The sequence below is a fragment of the Panthera onca genome, chromosome B2 (assembly GCF_046562875.1).
Source record: "Panthera onca isolate mPanOnc1 chromosome B2, mPanOnc1 haplotype 2, whole genome shotgun sequence".
Taxonomy (NCBI): domain Eukaryota; kingdom Metazoa; phylum Chordata; class Mammalia; order Carnivora; family Felidae; genus Panthera; species Panthera onca.
In genome coordinates, this window is record NC_138343.1 from 30,918,056 (window position 1) to 30,934,331 (window position 16,276).

Sequence of the window (16,276 nt, forward strand, 5' to 3'; positions counted from 1 at the left end):
TGAGCCTGATGAGCTGGGGGAGAGCAGGGAAGTTTGCTGTTTGGTGTCCTTCCTGCAGTACCTCCAGGTGTCCTTCCAGGATCCTTAGGGAACATCTTCCCTGTGCTTTGTCATTCCTTCGTGTTTCTCCCTCCCAACATGGGATCCAAGGACTGGAATTCAGAGGAGATAAGCTTTCTGGCCATGTCATTCTGAGCCATTGCTGAGTCCAAGGTCCTCTTCCTGCTCCTTTTTCACCTAGAACTGTGTAGAGCTGGGGGCTGGGCTGGGCTTGAGGACTGGGAGGAGGGTGTGGGGAGTGTCCTTGCAGGTCCAGCCTTCCCTCCTCTAGGAAGTTCCTGGATTAAAGGTTAATAGATGGCAGGGCTCATGTCTTCCTTCATCTCTGTGTGCATGTGTGAAAATGAAGTGTCATAAATACAACTTGTGTAGCCCCATTCCTGGCACTTAGTACGAGTGCAAATTTGTTTTCCTTCCCTCAGTCTTTTCATCAAACTCCCCTAATGTCTCTTAGGTCTTGAGGAGTCTCCTCAAGGAGACCTGAGGGCAGGGATTGGTGGGGGCCATGGTGGATGGATCTGGAGGCTAATATAGGTCCTTATCTCATTAGTTTACTTTGCATTAAGTTGCATTTTGCCAACATTCACAAGTCTAAGTGGATATTGGAAGAAATGGACGTTTGGGGATAAAAAAATCAGATGTTTCATGTCTCTCCAGATGTCCTAGGTTTGCTTAGAGTTTAAGTATCTCAGACCAGACCTCTGAGCAGAAGCCAATCACTCTCATGTATCAGTGGATCAGGCACTCCTTGTTTCATGAAAACAAATATAGCAGATCATTCAGAACAATCAAGAGTGAACACAGGATGAGAGTCTTTGCCAAGTATGTGGTTGTCAAACTCAGACAGATTTGGTTTCCTCACATGCAGAATGAAGACAGTAATGACAACAACATGGCAGAAGTGTGACCAGGGAGGCTCTAGGCCAAGCTATTGTCTTAACACCAATCACTTAACATGTGAACACCTGAGAACTGGGCAGGCTTAAGTGAGCAAACAAAGGTGTTTGGTTGTTGAATCTGACGATTCTATCCTGGGGACATTTCAGTGATGAACTAACTTATGTTTGGGGTAAGAAGAAAAGTGGGAAAGATGGTGGAGTTGTTGTATCCACCAAGGGGCTAACTTGTTTAGGTCAGAATTTTAACACTCTTCATGTTTCTCAATGGCCTGAAATGTTTGCCCAATTTAGATAAGGCTGAGTAGCCAATGGGCTGCTGCAGTGAGTCTTCCGCAAATGAGCTCAACAAAGTTTATTGAGTATTTACTATGTGCTGGACACTTGAGCAGGGCACACAGTGCCTCTCTTTGTGAATGTCACAGACATGCCCCAGAAGAATGCTTGTCAGGGCTATTGTGAAAAGCAGGGTGTCATTAAACTCCAATAAGCGTGTGTATGGGGCATGTATGGGGATGAATAGGTTGGCGAGGGCCCCTCTGAGGAAGGTCACTTTAGGTGAGACTGGAATGTTGAGGGGTTTGGGGGACAAGAGAGCAAGCAGGATCAACCAGTGGCTTGTGAGAAGGCCTGAGGATGGCAAAGCTCCATGAACTGGAAGGAGTCACCCAAGCCAGTGAGGGAGCAACTGGGAGAGTGTGGAAAGAGGTCAGAGAGGAAGCCTGGGATTGGGGGTCACAGACAAGAGGTTGATAGGGGGATTCCTTGAACAGATGAGGCAGATCTGACACAAGCTGATTTGAAAGGATCATGACCTTGGAAGGAAAATGAACTTGAGGAGGTCAGGCTGGAGGTGAGCAGGGGACACTCATGGGAAAGCAGGAACACCCTTCTTGGGCCAGCGGGGGATGAGGGTAGTCAGGAGCCAGGTAATGGCCATGGATACGGATTTGAGAAAAGTCTTGAACATTCTGGTACATTGGAGGTAGACTGGGTGGGAAAATGGAGTGTGTAGTGGAATGTCCCTCCAGTTTCTGGCAGAGATAACTGGGTTCACCCAGTTATCCTTTACCGAGATGGGAACCTGCAGGTAGGGAGGGGCTGGTGAGGAAGCCCCAGGAAGGGGCTGGTGAGGAAGCTCCCTGGTTTTCTTTCGGAGACCATAGAATCTGCCTTTCTTTGTGCACACTGTGGTCTGGCAGGGAGAGGGCTGAATTATATCATAGCCATGTGTGAGAACAAAATACTAACAAGCGATAGGTCAATGTCCATTCATTTGGTCAGAGCCAGGGTCCTGGAGTTGATTCTGGAAGCTCCTGTTGCTCAGTCTTAACCTCTCTGCTGCCAAGTTGTGGAGAGCACCTTGGTGGTCTCCTGGTGAAAAAAAACACATAGCAACTACACTGGGACTCCTTAATGGCTCTGGCCACATGTGATTCACAAATAGACATGTAATCAGCTGGGTAATGAAGAGCCAGTACAGAGAGCCCCATGCACAGGGATAGGTATTAATCTTGGCTCTGCCACACACACTCCCTGCTTTTGGTCTAGAAGTTAGCCAAAGTGGAGAGTAGCAGTGCTTCAACAAAGAATTGCTGAATCTGGGCCTCTGTCCCCATGCAGGGTGGGTTTGTCCTGTATTTCTGGTTCTGGTCATGCTGTTTCATTCCTGATAATGGGGGTGCATATCCAGAAGATAGGGCAGAGTCTGCTGGGATTGTTTTTTGTAAGCTTTCACTTTCAAATGGTGCAGGAGTCAGAGAAGGGTGGGTTCTCCTGTCTGGGAGTGCTTAGTGGAGGCCCCGGACCCTGTTTTGGCTCAGACCCCTCTAACCTGTTCAGGTTCTGCTTCCCACTCATCTGGAAACCACCTGCCTCTCAGGCAAGAAGACCCTATGGCACCCAACGTTGGAATTGGAAGCAGGGTTTGGGGCTCAGAGCAGCTAACTGCAAGTGCAATCTCTGAGAGCAGATTTGGGGTCTGCTGAGATCTCACACTACTGAGTTAGAGACATTCCAGAAGTCTCAGCTTTCTAAGCAGGTAAGTTGGTTCTGAAGATGCTTTTGGCCAATAAAAGGAAAGGTGGGAGCAGCTGGCTTTGAGGAAGTGGCTGAGCTTGTGGTGAGGGTGGTGGTGCTGGGTAATAATGAGAATCTGAGAAGACCCAGGAGAAATACAGTGATGCCTGCACTTCATTCATTTATTGACGTTTGTGTAGCACTACATCCTTGCATGTTGGGGTGAGATCCCATTACTATCCCCACTTGACATTGAGGAAACTGAGGCAGAACAGGTCAAGAAACTAGCCTAAGGTGGTTGCCTAGAGAGTGGCTGAATCTGGAGAAGTCAGCAGTCACCTCCAGAATCTGTTCTTCTCAGTACTATTTGCTGCCGGACCCCCACTCCACCCAGCAGTAGGTGGTTTGAAACCTTTTTTGTCTGACCAGGACACATTTATCATTTCTGTGCTCTCTCTCTCCTGGGATCCTCTTATTATTTTTTTTTAAGTAGGCTTCACGCGCCGTGCCAACGTGGGGCTTGAACTCATGACTTGAGATCAAGACCTGAGCTGGAATTAAGGGTCAGATGTTTAAACGACTAAGCTACTTAGGCAGCCCCCTCCTGGATTCCTTTGTCCTGAGGCAGAAACTCCTCAGGGATGTAGAGGATGAGGATCAACTTTTCATGGGGAATTGATGGAGCCCTCTGTTGGGAGTAAGTCCAGGTCCTTAGTCCTGAGTAGCAACAGCTGGGGGAGGTGGGAGCTGAAATTTGGGTGAACTCAATAAGCAAAGGGCCTCAAGACAGCATGCGTGTGGTGGGAACCACAATGTCCTTGAGGAGGATGTCGTCTGACTCTCATGCTTCTCAGTGGTTCCATGGTCATTATTAGGGGGCAGCAGAAGAACAGCACACAGGATCTGGCGGGTCCTTCATGGGCAGGGGCCTGAGTTTGGGCCTGTGTCCCTGGGCATCTCTGGTGGTCTGTGACTCATACAGACTTGGGGGAGGCCCTGTGCTAAGGCAGGAGGGTTCTGGTTCTATAGGCAGAGCAGTCTGCGAAAGATTTCCAAGGGACTGGGAGGACTTTCTCCGTACCAGGGTTGTGGGGGCCCCCAGCCCCATCAGCATAATGACTAGTAACAAAAAATCTTCTTGTTCTGGGGATTATTATCAGCCCTGAGCCCTTCTGTCTGTTCTGAGGCCCAGAACTGTGGGCTGGCCCTCCTCATCTCTGTAGGTGTTCTCCTGCCTCCTGCCCTGTGTCTCCCCAGCCCTGAGGAAATGGAAGATTCCTGCAGGGGCTATTTGCTCTCCTGTCTCACCTCCCTGCTTCTCCCCTTCCAGCTGCCTGCTGGGGGTCTGCAGGTAAGTGTGTCCCCATCCCCCTTCCTGCAACTCCCTTGGGTGGGCGAGAGCCTCCGGGAGCCCTGCTGTGTCTCCATCGGGACAGACGGTTATTGGTGGAGGCCCTGGCTGTAGGAAAGGTCTGGTGATCTCCCAACTGCTAGTTGTAACTAAATATTAAAGAAGACGGTTTGAGAGGCCAATGACAGACCTCCCAAGGCTTTGTGTTCTGTCTCATGGAGTTTGGATGCAGAGCTGAGGAAATTTTCAACAGAACAGTGGAAGGAGGTGTTTTGGGTAGGAGTTTTGCTTTGACTGCTCCAAGGGAGGGTATATGCAAAGTGAGAAAACTTGGAACAAACATGTAGTTACGGGGTAGGGAGGTGTCTGAATTCACGTAGGGGCAATGAGATAGAAGAGGGGTTTCCAGCGTCAGAGAAGTTGGGAAAGTAGACCCAACTGAATGAGTAGCTTTGGAGACAGGAGTTTGGAGGGGGAAGAGGGGACTGCAGAGACTCCCAAGGTTTCTCTTTGGCAGTTTGTTGTTTAGCAGTAGAAATATTGATAACTATGTGTTAGTTGCCTATTGTGACAACAATGCTGTGGTGTCTCAGAAAGCTGACGCAGAAAGCTCAGGGGCATATAGCAACAACCATTTAATTAATCTGTGCATTAAAGCAGTTCACCTCATCTGGGCTGTGTTTGGTTGATCTTTTTTTGTTTTTATTTTTTTTTAACATTTATTTATTTTTGAGAGACAGAGAGAGACAGAGCATGAACAGTGGAGGGGGAAGGGGAGAGAGAGAGATACAGAATCTGAAGCAGCCTCCAGGCTCTGAGCTGTTTGTTAGCACAGAGCCCAACGCGGGGCTTGAACTCACGAACTGCAAGACCATGACCTGAGCTGAAGTCAGACGCACAACCGACTGAGCCACCGCGGTGCCCCTGTGTTTGGCTAATCTTAACTGGGCTTACTCATACATCTTCGGTCATGTAGGGGAAATATGATTAAACACAAAATCTCTCAACCTGGAAATCCTTTTCAGAAAGATAGTAGGGAAAAAAAACATTTTTATCATTGCATTAGCATTAACCAGATTGTGTTGTGCATCACAGAGAATCTACTAAGGGATTGCAAAGACAGAAGAAATCTCACCCTTTTACATAGCCATGCAGACACAACTCATTACACACATGTTCTCTGGATAAACAGGTATTAACCCTCAAGTAAGTGGATGTGACAGCAATATTTGTCACAGTTCATTCCAAGTTTGCTTGGTAATTGGGGTGACCAACTCTTGGCTTCATCCAGAACCCCCCCCCCCCCCCAAGTTTCCTATCTTAATGACAGGAGATAGTGTTACACTGGAATCATGGTACCCACTGAGATTTGGGTCACAGGAATGGGGACAGAGGGGTGCTGTCCTTCTTGATGTTAACAGTTCAGAGAGAGGGCTCCCTGGTTCTTAAGAAAGACATTCTTGGACCTCGAAGCTGGCAAAAGACCTATCTAGTTTTCACAAAGGACTTACATACATTTCAAAGAGGGGAGAAAGCCTCTAAAATCACAAATTTCCTAAAGTAAATGCTGTAAGTAAAAGGATAGGAAGGGATTTCTTCCTCTACTTTCAACAGGGACAATAAACTTCTTACCTTTTTTTTTGTCCTTACAGTGGACTTTGGTTGTGTTTGCTCCCATGGGTGTTGTTCAGCTGGCTGTTGGCTGATTGATCTAGGAGAGTTTTAGCTGGAAAGGCTTTGCTAGACTGAGCATGTCCTTCCTGTGTCAGAGGCCAAGGCAAAGGCACAAGCAGTTTCTAGCCTCTGCTAGAGTCACATTCCCTGAACTCTCAGTGGCTGAGTCAAGGTACATGATGGAACCCAGAGGCAGAGTGTGAAGGCACTAAAAATATGTGGCAGAAGCTTAGATGTAAAGGAGGCTGAAGGATTAGGGATATGTTCATCGTCAGACTATCACAGATGGGGCCAAATATGAATTAGTTCAGGATTTGAGTTTGAAACATCTGTGAGGAATTCTGGCAGAGCTAACCCCCAGGGACGTGGATATTAGGGAGATAGCTCAGGAAGGAAGTAGGTAGGGTTTTCGATGGTGGAAGCAGATGCCCCGGAGCGTGTGTGAGGTGAGAAGAGCAGAGAAGGATGTGACCTGGGACCAAATTCCTCTTTCTGTCACTAGGGGTAATGGACTTGCCACTCTCATGGTTGGAGAGAAGAGCCCTGCCCTCTGTGCCCAATGCAGGACCCCATGCTCCTTCCTTCTGTTCCCTATGGCAGGGCCACTGCTTTGCTCCCCAGGGAGCCCCCAGAATGCATGCTGCCCCTGGAGTTATGCACAGGAAGACTCTGATGGCATCCTCGGGTTCTGGAAGGCCTCTCTGTGCTCTCCACCTTCTCTCTTGCAGGCATGGGCTCTGTCCCCAAAGTACACGTCACCGGGCCAGAGAGGGACAGGGTTTCAGTGCACAGCCTTGGAGTGGCTCCCAAAGCCCCATGTGCAGTGGAGGTCCCTCAGTAGGGAGAAGTTCCTGGCATTCTCAGAGACCCATGCCCAAGATGCTAAAGGGCTGTTCAGTGTGGAGGCTGCCTGGTGGTGAGTGACAGGTCTCCAGGCAATATGACCTGCTCAGTGCTTAGCCTCATCTGACCTGCCCACCATATTGCCAGCTGTTTTGCCTTCAATGCAACTAGTTCTCAGTCAGCACCTGGAAGCCACAAACCAGGTATACTTATGTTGAAACCTTGCCGTTGTACTTCACCATTCTGCTCTTTGCGGCTTCATTCCCCCTTTCTGCTTTTTGTTTTAATTATTTTTAGTTATGCCATTTTCTCTTCTGTTGGCTTTAATAATATCTAGATCATGTTTCTTGATTTCTCTATTAATTATAGTATTTTTATTATTTGTTGACTACTCTTGAGATTCAGCTTTATTTCTTTCCTTTTTTTTCTTTTTCTTTTCTTTCTTTCTTTTTTTTTTTTTTTCCACCAGGTGAGGGTCCAATGAGGTTGTGCTGAGCTGACATTAATATTTTCTTCAGCAGGACAGGAAGGAGTCAGTCCTGCACAAATCTGAGCATATGCAGTCTGGCAAAGGGCACAGGAGTGCCTGCTGGGAGGCAGAAGTTGGTGTTGTCAGAGTGGAGGTTAGAAAGGAGGATAGGAAGGCTAGAGAGAGTTGGGGAGGAGAGCAGAGAGGGAGAAGGAGGAGGGCCAGGGCCTGGGGCAGGATGACATTTTCAGCACTCTGCTACTAGTGCTGTATGACCGTATTTCCCCACACTTAGTAGCTTGACCCACAAACACTTACTGTCTCACAGTCCCAGGGAACCAGGAATCCAGCAGCACTCAGCTGGGGGCTCCTACCAGAGTCTCACAGGAGTTTGGGGCTGTTGTCAGCACCGAGGCAGGACTTGCTTCACTCAGAACCTGAGCTCACTTAGGGGTGTTAGCAGGGTTCAGTCCACATCAAAGGCCTGAGTTCTTCTCTTCTGTTGTTGTCTCTCAGTGCTAGACCACATGCATGTGTCTGTGTCATGACTCAACATAGAGGCCTGTTCCCCAGTGTGAGGATCTGAGAGAGAACACAGGTCAGAGTGAGCACGTGGCTCGGCACTGAGATTTTATAACCAAAACTTGGAAGGGGCTTTGGGTCCTGTTGCCATCTTCTGTAGAATAGAAGTGAATCACTAAGTCTAGGCCACACTCCAGAGAAGGGAGTTACACAAGGACATGTATACAGGAGGTGGGGATCTCAAGGAGCCACTGAGGGGAAAAGATGAGGACTCTGACAGGGTCAGTGCCTTTTCCAGAATCACAGGGACAGGTCAAAAGGCAGAACCAAGCATGAATCTAGCTCCATGTCCTTAAAGTTGGGGTCCTGGCTGCACCCAGGCTTTCTGAGGGGGCTCTGGAAAAGGTTGTGTTATTGTACCTGTGCAGACATGGAGATGGTGTGGGGGTGAGGGTGAACAGGAGGGTGACAGGAGGCATTCCAGCACATTCTTGTCTGAGGAGGACCCCAGGTCAGGGCAACCCACTGAGTGCACCCCTGTCCACATTGCACCCAGTGGAGAGGGAGAGAATGGCAGAGTCTAGAGGTAAGGGTGGGTTCTGACCTTCTAGGCCAAGGCTCAAATCCATTCTGTCTGGTTTGCTTTGGAAATTAGCCTAAGATCTTGGGAAGCTTTTGCCCATCCTTCCCATCTTCTGGGCCTCTAGAATGTGAACACTGGTACACACACACACACACACACACACACACACACACACCAGTAAGGACGGTGCAGGGGGATCTGAGGAGCTGCAGGTTCAGAGGTGGTGAAGAGACGACGAAAATACGGTTGGAAGCATTTCCTATGTGTGACACTACTCCGATTTCATAGGTATCATCCCAAATATGCCTGAGGACATCCCGAGGAAGTACATGCTAGAATAATCTCCATTGCACAGGAAGGACACAGACCATCCCCGAGAGGCACAATGGCTTATCCAGGGTCAAAATCAGGTAAGAATGAAGACTTGTGTCTGAACCTAGATGTGTCTCAAAGGTGGGACCCGGATGCACCCAGACCTTCCCAGGGGACTGTAGAGAGTAGTGTATTGGTGTAACTGTGTACAGATGAGACATTTCATGGAGAAAGGGGGTGAGAAGCCAGCAGCCCAGGGCTCTATTTGCATAGGTGTTATCCCTGGAGGGGACTTGGGTAGGTGATCCTCGGCAGTGAAGTTACTTCCTTGACAACAGACCCCAAGAGAACTTGGAATCCCCATAACCAGGCACCCATATTCTAGTATAGTCCCACACCAGGCTCACTTGGCTGGAGACACTTGATAGTAAAAAATGTTTTCTTGCTGTTCTTTCTTTCTGGAGCTCTGGCTTCCAGAGACCCCAGTGGGGAAGATGTTTCAGATGCTGTGGACGTTGGCTCAACCCTCGCTCCCAATGCCTCAGGCTGTTTTTCTGAAGGCCCCGTAAAGTAACACAGAGCAGCCTAGGGAAGGCCAGTTCAGTTCAGGCCACCTCTTCGAGCCATCCCTGGGCAGCCCCATTCCCTCCTCTTCAGCTTCAGGGAAAGAGGGACATGTGAGGAGGTCCTGCCCGGGGCTAGAGAAGGTTGGAGGGCAGTGGATAACCTGGTGGCCCCATCATGTCCACACCAATGTCATGGTGGGTAGGGTGGAAAAGGGATGCCTGAGGTGCTTCTCTCCTGTGCAAGGGTTAATCCAAGGTCCTTGTGCATGTATCTTTTTCCTCCTTGGTGGAAGTCTGTGCACACTGTGGTGTAGTGTGTCTGGAATGGAGTCACATGGGTCTGAGGGCCAGTAAAGGCAGCCAGTCAGGACTCTGAGGCCTCCTGCCTATCTGCTGCACTGCCTTTACAGAACTGCACACCAGAGATGGGGCAGGAGTTGAGTGATGAGATCCTCTGCTCAACTTCCGTGAAGGACAGGAATATGCCCCACACCACCAACAGGATGCAGGACTGAAGCGGCTCAGGGTGAGTGCAGGTACCAGGGAGACCCAACACCCAGGGCCCAGATGTAGGAAAAAGATCCCAGGGCCCAGAAGCCACACTGCTACTCCCCTGAGCCCCCTTGTAGACTTCTGCTCCCAGATGAATCTGGATCCCCAAATCCTCCTCAAATTTGCCTTCACGGCCCAGCCCCTGCCATGGCCAGATGCAAAGTCACTGTCCACTTATTTGTAGGAATATCAGAAAAGAGACCTGAAGTCATTTCACATCCCATCTGGTCTAGAGTATTTTTTCACTGTTGTATGTATTTTCCTAACTCCTGTTCTCAGGTGTCCCTGTTGGCCTGACCATCCTTGCACACCTTCTCCAAATCTGGCACATGATCATCATGAGTAGGGAGATTTTTGCCAGAAGGGACATGGGGCTCATGATATTTTGTCTGCTGCTCTGCAGTTTGGTTGCCAAGGAACACATCCCTGAGGCCCCTCCAGGTCAGGAGTAGGGGCCTCTCTGGGCTATACAACATTCCAGAAGGGAGATGGGTTACCACACCCATTTAGCTCTTCACTGATGTGGGACTTTGGCATGATTCCCTTTTGTTGCCATGTTACAGTGCTCACTGGACATCCTACATGACCTATTACCCTAATCCCTCTAACCCCAGGAAATGCCTCTGCCTTCTCATCTCTAGAATGGGCTGTGTTGTCAGAAATCACACGGATGATACTGTTGATGCAGGGAGGTGCTGTCAATACTCAGCTAACAATCTGACCTGAAATACATGTTCAGTCACTGTCCACCTCAAATTCTAGTTTTAACACCAAAATCCTTTTTCCTACTGTGGGTCCTATGTTTCAGTCTTGCCACAAGCCACTGAAGGCTTGGGGATTTGTTCTGCATTCCGTCCCCTAACCCTCCTGGTGGCCAGTGTGCTGCCTGACTCTGTGTCCCTCCTCTGTTCCACCTCAGGGTAAAAATGCCTCAACCGTGAATAAGAATGAGACCAGTGTGGTGTGGACCATCCAGGCAGGCTTGCTGGATAAGCAAGTGTAGCATCCTGTGCCTGTCTTCCTGGGCAGAGACCGCTGCCCCCCCGCCCCCATGTCTCCATGTTCCTGGACATGTACAGAACTTTTCCACTACTGAAAAGGTGCTGGATCTGTTGATTCCAAGGTGAGCACCCTGCCTCTCCACAGCCCCACTGAATTTGGCCACTTACAGGCTTTGAGTCTTGGGAATGTCACCAAACCTTCCCAAGTCTCAGTCTGTTCCTCAGATGGGGGCAGAGTTATTATAGGGACCCAGTGGGGCCCTGCAGGGAAAGTGCACCTGGCATTGTGGAACGGTCTGCTGGCAGGGCTGTGGCTGTGCTGGGTTATTATTGTCCTCTTCCCCATGATGACGTTTCTGCCTCATCTGTCACTGTCACCAGGTCTTGAGCTGGGCCATTTTCCCATTTGAAAAGGAGATTTGAGGCTCCATCTGGGGGTCTGAATCCTGGCTGAGACCAGAGCAGGGATCCCTGGGGGTGAGCAGGTGGCCCCAGGCCCACTCAGATATCTGTGATGGTGCTAGTTGAGGCCCATTCATTCATCAAACATACAGGAAGCTCCACCAGATGCAAGCACTTTTTTAGGAGCTGACTGTCATCCAAGGCACAGAGCAGACAACACCCTGCCCTCTAGGGCTCCATTCTACACAGGGGTCAGCGACACTAGGTATGACAAGAGGTAGCATACACAGGACAGGTGATATGATGCCCTCCTGGCCTCCTCTAGGTATGGATGCATCCTTCCTGAAATGGGATGAAGATGACAGACCCCTGGAGCAGCAGAAAATGTGAGTGGGCTTTAGACAATGCAGGAGGGTCTTCCCCCTCCAAGAGGGCAGCGGGGGGGGGGGGGCGGTGAGTTGGAAGGGCTCTGGACCCTGCATCCCACACATCTGCGATTCCTTTGAGCGGGCAAAGGTCTGAGTGCTTCTCCTGGAAGAGGAGAAAGGGGTTCTAGAGAGCGGTAGATGAGGTGTGGGCACAGTGGGACAGCAGAGGGGGCCAGAGGACAGAGTCACCTCCTAAGAGAATCCAACCCCATCCCTTCCCACTCCCAGTCCTGCCTCCACCCCCATCCTGGGACCCAGAACAAAGGGTGTGGGGAGCATCACACTCACCAATCTGGTGGCACTTCAACGGTGGGTGCTCAGCAAGTGCTTCGGAGACCCAGTGAGGGCTCAGGGACCAGATGTCCCCCACCTTGTGGGAGATTAGGGTCAGTGGGGGGACACCCACATGGATGCGAAGTGAATAAAGCAACATGTAGGCGGAGGAGGTAAAGTTTGAGGTATTAGGAGGGTCCTGAGAAGCCCTGCTGAGAGACGGGTTCCTTTGTTTCCTATTTGTTCCGATATTCATGGAGCACTGGTGTATGCAGTGAGGACAATGAACTGACCAGACACCACCCCTCCCTGCCCACATGGAGTTGAATTCCAGCAGGAAGTAGGCAGGGAGACAGAGCAAAGAGTCCTTCTCCAAGAAGGACAGAGATGGCCCCATCATTGGTTAAGGGCTCCCATTCAAAATGGCTTTTTGCCAGACTCTCCTCAGTGACCAGGACTATCTTAGCAGGAGTGCCAAATCAGAGGTGGACAAGGAGTAGGACCAGCCTCTGGACAGCTGGAGGCATAGGAGCCCAGGTTCCCACTGGGTGCCCTGAGACATCAGTCTTGATTCTTCTGCCCACTTCTGTATCTCCAGGACCATCTTCTCCATTCTGGGCACCTGGATGGACCACTCCCCTGAGGATTTTTTCCAACCTGCAGAATTTCCCTGCCTGAAGATGCTGCTGGCATATGTGGGGCTTAACATGCTGGGCTCACACCTGGAGCACCATATCTCTGTTTTCCTCTCATAGCTGAGACACATGGAGCCCAATGAGCCAGAGGTTGAGGGTGAGGAGAACTCAGGGTGGGCGATGTGAGCATGTGGAGGGGACAGGGTAGGCCACACAGAACAAGTATCCTTAAGCTGTGTTTGGATCAGGAGCCGTGAGTAGTCTCAGATAACTGTCCCCATGGTCTGCCATCTGGGGAGACTTCCTGGAGGTGGGTTCTTGGACTCAGAAGACATTGACTGGTGGGAGAGGTTTCCTTTATTTGGAAGAGACATGGAAAGGCAATCATGGTGATGATACTTTCTCTTCTTGAAGCTACAGCACCCGTTCCGGAGCAGGATCCAGAACCAACTCAAGAGCTAGCCCCAGCTCCCACTGTGTTGCCTGCTGCAGCTTCAGAGCCTGAGGTGGCTGAAGCCATCACTCCTGCTGGAGCTCAGCAATTAGGAAAAGCAGTGACCTTCCCTGCAGTGTCAGAGCCAGTGCAGGTGGTAGTTATAGCTCTGATTCACTGTCAGGAGCTGGAAGAACCACCTGCACCTTTGGCAGCCCTGGAGCATGAGCAGGCTCCAGCCCCAGCTACTGGGGTTACGGAAGGACTAGAACAACCACAGCTACTGGGGTTACAGAAGGACTAGAACAACCACTTGCTACAGCTGAACAACCAGCCTCAGCTCCCAAGCAGTGGCTCATTTCGGCTGCAGCCCCAAAGGATGGCTTCTCCTCCCCTGTCGTTGCTTTTTTTTTGAAATTTTTGTGTTTTTTATTCAGATATGGAATGGCTTAGTGTATTTTGTTTTATAAGTAAAGTATAAATTGACTTCAAGTAAAGCTTGACTCTGATCCTTTTAAATTGGATGTTGAAGTGTCATTAAGTACTTTGACAATGTTATACAACCATGACCACTAGGTACTGCTAGAACACTTCCATCACAGAGACACCTGTGCTACTGATCGGTCACTGCTCATTCCCTCACCCCAATCCCTGGAACCACTGGTCTCTCTGTTTCTGTTGCTTTACCTCTTCGGGGATTTTCGTGTGCATGGAATCATTCAACATGGCCTTTTGTGTCTGGCTACATAACATGACGGTGATTAATAATTCTTGAAATTTTTAATGAAAATAACATTTTTATTACAAAGGAACATTCCCCCAAAGAACATAGATTATGTGAAGCCTCAAAATGAACTATCTTCATTATGTGGGATAGGGACACCTTTTGTAAGTAAGTTTGACTCGAGAGCCACAAACTACAAGAGAAATGTCTGGACCAGTAAAATACCTGTAAAATCTTTTATTTTCCCAGACAGGCCATGTTTAAATTAGGCTAATGGGCATAGTACAAAAATACCACAATAAAATATTAAATCTTCCCATTTATTACCAATATTTTAGGTAATAAAGTATATTATTGAAGGTTTTAGATGAGTTGTTTATTTAGTAAAATAATAATTTAAGTAATGAAGATAGGTGCAGGGTGACTCAGTTGAGCGTCCAATTCTCGATTTCGGCTCAGGTCATGATCTCACAGTTTGTGGGACTGAGCCCCCAGTCAGGGTCTGTGCTGACAGTTTGGAGCCCTGCACAGGATTCTCTCTAACTCTTTCTGCCCTTTCCCCACCGGTGTTTACTCTTTTTCTTTCTCTCTTTCTCTCTCTCAAAATAAACATTAAAAAATAACAAATAAATGAATATGAAGAAAAAAGATACACTCCTAACAACAAATAATTGCCCATAACAAATGGTTTCCCTGTTTCCAGTCCTTTCTCTTTGTAGCATGTGTGTGTGTGTGTCTGTGTGTGTGTGTGTGTCTGTGAGTGTGTGTTGGGTTGGGGCGTGGAGGGTTCCAGGACTATGCTCTTATACTACCTAATGTCTCCACAGTGGACAGGCACAGCCACTCCTGTCCCCTTGTGTATTCTCAGTGGCCACACATCACCATTTATTCAGTGTCTCCAGCTGTTGAATAATTGGGGCAATTCCAATTTTTTGACTCGCATAGTTGTAGTGAACGGTATACCTGTGCCATAAATCTCTCTTTCTTTAGGACTGATCCCTATAAGCACAATCCTGGAATATAAATTATATACTTTCTTGAGGTATTGGTTACAGTTTCCGATAGTTACAGTCTCTCTCTTTTTTTTGTTTTCAATACATGAAGTTTATTGTCAAATTGGTTTCCATACAACACCCAGCGCTCATTCCAAAAGGTGCCCTCCTCAATACCCATCGCCCACCCCCCCCTCCCACCCACCCCCCATTAACCCTCAGTTTGTTCTCAGTTTTTTTTTAATGTTTTATTTATTTTTGAGACAGAGAGAGACAGAGAGACAGAGCATGAACGGGGGAGGGGCAGAGAGAGAGGGAGACACAGAATTGGAAGCAGGCTTCAGGCTCTGAGCCATCAGCCCAGAACCTGATGCAGGGCTTGAACTCACGGACCACGAGATCCTGACCTGAGCTGAAGTCGGCTGCTTAACCGATTGAGCCACCCAGGCGCCCCTGTTCTCAGTTTTTATGAGTCTCTTATGCTTTGGCTCTCTTCCACTTTAACCTCTTTTTTTTTTTCCTTCTCCTCCCCCATGGGTTTCTGTTAAGTTTCTCAGGATCCACATAAGAGTGAAACCATATGGTATCTGTCTTTCTCTGTATGGCTTATTTCACTTAGCATCACACTCTCCAGTTCCATCCACGTTGCTACAAAAGGCCATATTTCATTCTTTCTCATTGCCACGTAGTATTCCATTGTACAGTCTCTTTATTAAGTTGGGGCCTTATTTGGGAAAGGAGGGACCCCAGAGACTGAGTGGATACCTGAAGAATTAGGAGGACAAGCCAGGATTGAGCCCATGAGAGTACCTAGGAGTGACCCATAGAGCGGGGAAGAGCCCAAATCCCCCTCATACGACCACCCTGACAGCATCCCTATCCTATGTCCTGGAACACACCTCATCCAGGCCCCGTTCTGTGATGCACCCCAGCCACTTCTTCCCTCCTGTTCCATAACTCAGCTTCTAAGTAGAGCAGCTGGGCCCTGCTTTCAGGCTAGTGGAATATGCAGCCTGGGCCACTGCTGTCTGTTTGCTGGCCCTCCACCCTGGCTGGGCCTGTTCCTCTCAGGAAAGAACCTGTAAGTGCAGGTCAGGTCAATGAGTTATAGACCATCAGTAGGAAATGTATTTGAATGTATTCATCCAGATGTAGTTTTATTGGCAACTGCAAGAACCACTTGAACTTCTGTGAGCAAGGGAGACCTTTACAAATCACATTAAGTGCTCATGGAAGCTGCAGGATAGATAGAGCCTCAGCCAGGGGTTTTGGCACTGGGAATACCCCTCAACACCCCTCAGGTTCCTCCGGCAGTGAGCCCCTGCACCTGCTAGCCCCAACCTTGGTATCCCTCAAGTTCAATTTTTGTGAGAGAAGGGGCTGTGCTTCCTGTTCAAGATACCATGTGAGGAGAAGGGGGGGTTCCTCTCCTCCCATAAAGTCAATTCAGGGAGAGTCCACTTGATCTGAAGCAGTAAGAGAGGCCATGGTCAGCAACCTATGTCTTCTCTGCCACAAGATGGGGCTCCCCAGACAGAGAA

The 16,276-nt window shown here is 49.0% G+C and overlaps 1 long non-coding RNA gene across 1 annotated transcript; it reads left to right on the forward strand.

Annotated features, from left to right (window-relative positions):
- The first annotated feature begins 4,339 nt into the window (after window positions 1–4,339).
- On the forward strand, window positions 4,340–13,500 carry LOC132666328 (uncharacterized). The gene is made up of 7 exons (XR_009604604.3): window positions 4,340–7,046; window positions 8,706–8,827; window positions 9,706–9,821; window positions 10,767–10,970; window positions 11,576–11,636; window positions 12,550–12,743; window positions 13,001–13,500. It is a non-coding gene; the product is annotated as an uncharacterized LOC132666328 (long non-coding RNA).
- Window positions 13,501–16,276: the final 2,776 nt, after the last annotated feature.